The sequence below is a fragment of the Lactuca sativa genome, chromosome 4 (assembly GCF_002870075.4).
Source record: "Lactuca sativa cultivar Salinas chromosome 4, Lsat_Salinas_v11, whole genome shotgun sequence".
NCBI classification, from domain to species: Eukaryota; Viridiplantae; Streptophyta; class Magnoliopsida; order Asterales; family Asteraceae; genus Lactuca; species Lactuca sativa.
The window spans coordinates 142036570-142041498 of record NC_056626.2 but is presented as its reverse complement, the minus strand read 5'-3'; the positions used below and the strand labels follow the sequence as shown (position 1 = coordinate 142041498).

General features: G+C 29.6%; 2 pseudogenes; one reads left to right on the top strand and one right to left on the bottom strand.

The window, feature by feature from the left end:
- Nucleotides 1-1136: 1136 nt before the first annotated feature.
- Nucleotides 1137-2074, bottom strand: LOC111895330 (bidirectional sugar transporter SWEET12-like; annotated as a pseudogene).
- Nucleotides 2075-2077: 3 nt separating this feature from the next.
- Nucleotides 2078-3287, top strand: LOC111895329 (bidirectional sugar transporter SWEET13-like; annotated as a pseudogene).
- The last annotated feature ends 1642 nt before the right edge of the window (nt 3288-4929 follow it).

Here is a 4929-nt window from a genome sequence, read left to right as displayed (position 1 = left end):
ACCAAAATTTGGATACCTTTAGAGAAGCCGCACTTGTCTATCTCTCTTCTTGTTAATTATGAAATAAGTGATTTATGATAATTTGTGGAAGAGTTCCCTTCCTTTATATAGGCATGGAAAAGGTTTGAGGCTAACATTAGTAACATGTCGTTTGTAATCGTCTGACAAATAGTTGCAAGAGCCATCCGATCCTTCTTTCCTCCATTTTTATAATTTGAATTTCATTCGCACACTGTCTTTGCAAATTCATTCGTATTTTTATAGCCCAAACCGAGTATCTTAACTTCGTAATCATTGGATAATATAATGTATTCTTCTCATATTTTTAAGACGAACTCCAGCAATAGCAACTATACTTTGCATACAAGTTACGAAACTCACATACCACTTGTTGGAAATTAAAAGGATTAAATGTATGCTAATAACTGGAGGTAAACTAATTGCTTAATTTATGATTTTTTAAAATCATAACGTTATAACATAGAGAAATAAATCGGAATGCTACAGGTTTTCTACAAATGGAATTACTTACAATGCTTGGAAACTAGTTCTATATATAGCCTACAATTTATTATATTAAATTTCTAATATACACTACGCTTCCATTATCTAACTGCAAAGTAAATCAAGACATATCTCCTTACATATCTTGGAAATATATTTAATATCTTGTAAGATATAAAAAATAATATTTAGTAGAATATAAAAAATATGGGATATGCCAATTATTTATTCATAAAGAAAACCATTCTTACATAAAGTTATCTCTGTAGTGAAAGAAAAAGACTATCCTTCCATTTTATTCTTCCAAAGAGAGAGAATCTTTATACTTCCACAAACGTATCTTTTGTTGCGATTACTACTTGGAGAGATGTCTAATACATAAAGTTATCATTCCAAGGTTTATTATTTCACACAAACCATCATAACCCCTTTCTTTAAGAAGATTTAGTCAAACTAATTAATTTGGCTTTATTCCGAATTAAAATCCAAATGTATGTTTCATGCGCCAACTTCAATGGGGGCAATTAGACATGTTACGGACATCTTGATGTTCAAAAAAAGCTCGAGATTAGTCTTATGAGAAATTTATGAGAATATCTTACTAATATCAGCATACAACATAGTTTTCAGCTTTACAACATAATGATTTTCTGATCTCTAAGTTTTGGAAATCTTTGATCAGTAGCCTTCACTTCACATTTAGAATTTGTTTAATTGATATTGGGGATTTGTTTTTGTAAAAAAAAGTATAATACCATTTGAATGATACCAAAAGTGAATCCAAGTACATTTGGAATCTACAAAGGTGGTATCAAGACAATCGTTAGATAAAACATAGGTAACTTTGTTAACGAAAGGGACATAAAGAGGCCATTGAATTGTTTGTATAATTGTATAAAGTCATACCACAATATTAAATTCACCAAGAAGAAGTCCATAAAAGAACCAAATGAAAACGCTAAGGGTGAGAGCTACTGATAGTAGAATTGGCATGTACTCTATGCTTATTGTTTTAATCTTTCGTCGCTAGAAAATAATATGAATATCATAGATACTAAGAAATCTCACCGTGTAAAATGTAAAAAGAAAAGATTCATCTATTACACGGTTAATATTAGTTTATAATCCATATATAAATATCATAACTCCCAAAGGTGCTACAAAAACACATAAAGAAAACACGAGGTAAATCTATGCAATTATCACGCCATGAGTAACTCCACTTGTAAGGAATTGAGTGAGAACAACAAGCAATCTGAAACCAACAACTATTAGAAATAAACTTAGCCATACTCTCCATTTTCATAGCCAAGGTTTAGTGTGTTAATTTAAAATTCCTTAATAATCATAACTGCCATCATTATGTTTCATTGTGAAGTAAAGATAGGAAAATACCCGAGCCATATTTTGTATATAGAAGAGAAAGAAAAACATATATACAACGTCTCGATGAAGCAACCAATAGAGTTGATGGTGATGAAAAGCATGATGTTGGACATAAGCAATATGTAGTATAATAAATGGCAATGAAGAAGCCCACAACATATGGTGATGAATTAAACCTTAAAGACCAACGGTTTATAAAGTTTACAAGAACAAATCAACTGAAGGATTTTAGTTGGCATATGTTGTGGGCTTATCTAATTCCATGATTTATACTATATATGTATTGCTCAAGTCTAATGTCATTCTTCTAATCAACATCAACTCAATTGGTTGCATCATCAAGGCATTCTATATATGTTTCTTTCTCTTCTATGCACCAAAGAAGGCTTAAGTATTTGCTAATCTTTACCTTAAAATGAAACTTAATGATGGTAGTAATGATTATCAATGAAGTTTAAATTAACATGCTAAAATTTGGTTATGCAGATGGAGAGTCCAAAGTTAATCTTATTACTAATAGTTGTTGGTTTCAAATTCATTGTTCTTCTTACACATTTCCTTGCAAGTGGAGTTACTCATGGCGTGATAATGGGATGGATTTGCCTCATGTTCTTTTATGTATTTTTATAGCACCTTTGTGAATTATGGTACCTCTATATGCATTAAAAACTATTAACCTTGTAATAGATGAATCTTTTCTTTTAACAATTTACATGGTGAAATTTCTTAATATGTATGATATTCATATTATTTTCTAGCGACAAATCATTAAAATAAGAAGCATATAGTACATGCCAATTCTACTATCAGTAGCTCTCACCCTTAGTGTTGTCATTTGGTTCTTTTATGGCCTTCTTCTTGGTGACTTTAATATTGTGGTATGAATTTATATAATTATACAAACAATTCAATGGCCTCTTTATGTCCGTCTCTTTAACAAAGTTACCTATGTTTTATCTAATGATTGTCTTGATACCACCTTTTGCATATTCCAAATGTACTTGGATTCACTTTTTGTATCATTCAAATGATATTATAGTTTATTTACAAAAACAAAGCCCCATTATCAATGAAATAAATGTCTAAATGTGAAGATAAGGCCACGGATAAAAAACTTTCAAAACTTAAAGATCAGAATATCATTATGTTGTAAAGTTGAAAATTTTGTTGTGTGCTAATATTATTATGATATTCTCATAAAATGCTCATTAGACTAATCTGGAGGCTTTTGAACATCAAGATTTCCCTATCGTGCCTAATTGCCCCCATTAAAGTTGGCACATGAAACATACACTTGGATTTTGATTCAGAATAAAGCCAAATTAATTAGCTCGACGAGATCTTCTCAGAGAAAGTAGTTGACATGATATGATTAAAATATAAACCTTAGAAAGAAAAGTTTTTGTATTAGACTTCCCTCCATGGAATAATACCAAGAAAATATACCATTACTGAAGTATAGGGTTTCTCTCTCTTTAGAAGAATAGAAAGGAAGGATAGCATATCTCTTTCGTTGGAAAAATAACTTTAGGAAATGATAGTTTTATTTTTGAATAAATAATTAGACAAAAAAACTAGATATTATGTTTCTAGGATATAAGGAGATATGTATTTATTTACTTTGAAGTTGTATAATTGGATTGTAATGTAAATTAGAAATTTCATATTATGAATTGTAGGTTATAGATAGTAGTTTCCAAAGCATTGTAAGTAATCCTAATTGTGATGTTTGTTTTCATTCCTAGTGAAGAGTATAAAACGTGTAGCATTGCTTTGTCTAATTTATTTCTCTATCTTCCATAACATTAAAGCTCTTACTTAACCATATAATTTACCTCTAATAATTAGCATACATTTAATCCTATTAATTTCAAAAAAGTGGGTATGAAAGCTTGGTAGTATGTATGCAAAGAATGGCCTTTATTTTTGTTAATGGTGCTAACAACTAGATACCCAAAATTTCAGATATATGATTTTTTGTATCCAAATTTATATTCAGAATTTTAGATATTCGAAATTCAGGTATCTGGAATTTTTTATTTAGATTTGGATACCAAAATCATATATCCGACATTGTTTGTCAAATATATTAAAAACTTAAGAAAGGAATTATAAATAAACATTATTCAATACTACCAACCTACATAACTTTACTATTACAAACCACAACAAATATTAGCTTTTAACTACTTTTTACCACTAGTTCAAAGTTCAAATCAAACCATATAACTTTAATACTAAAAGTTTAAAACAGTCACATCCTTGATAGCAAGTCAACAAAATCCAAGCAACACTTAAATTGCATCACCCAAAAATGTAGTATTTGAATTCTTAATAACTTGCTGCAACAGCCAGTAGTCCAATAACTATAGGGTACATTTTTTAAGGATAGTTATTAAGAGCAAGTTGCAAACAGTCAAACACACCAACACTCAGGAACTTTGAGAAGCATTATGTTGTAATCCAACATCAAAAACATAAATATGACACATAAAATAGAAAATATACACATAAATATATAAAAGTCAAAAACAAAAAACATACCCATAAACTAGCCTTAATAACTAATAAGATTTTAATATTCACTCCTCATTTAATTCACTTTCATCTATGATAATGATGTGTTGCTCCAAAGTTATGTTTTTCAAACCTATTAGACATAAAAATTAAGATATCATAACTATATATAATTAGAATTCAATAAGAATATTTACGAGTTACAAACAACCATTTGCTTCCATCTTCTCTATCTCAAACAAAATATCATCAATCACAATCGGATTACAAGAAGAACGTAACCAATCTTTTGCACAAATAAGTGATTCCACTATTTGGAGTTAAGGAAGAACATAAAGAATCAAACACTCATCCCCGATGCTAAATGTCGACTCTGAGGCAACTGTAGAAACCAGGATAGCAAGAATATCTTGGGACATCTTAGAATGAATTAGGTATCTACATATTTTAATTTTCCACCACTTCAATATGTTAAAAATTGTCCATTGGTTCACGTTCTTCCCCCCCAAATATTTATCTAAT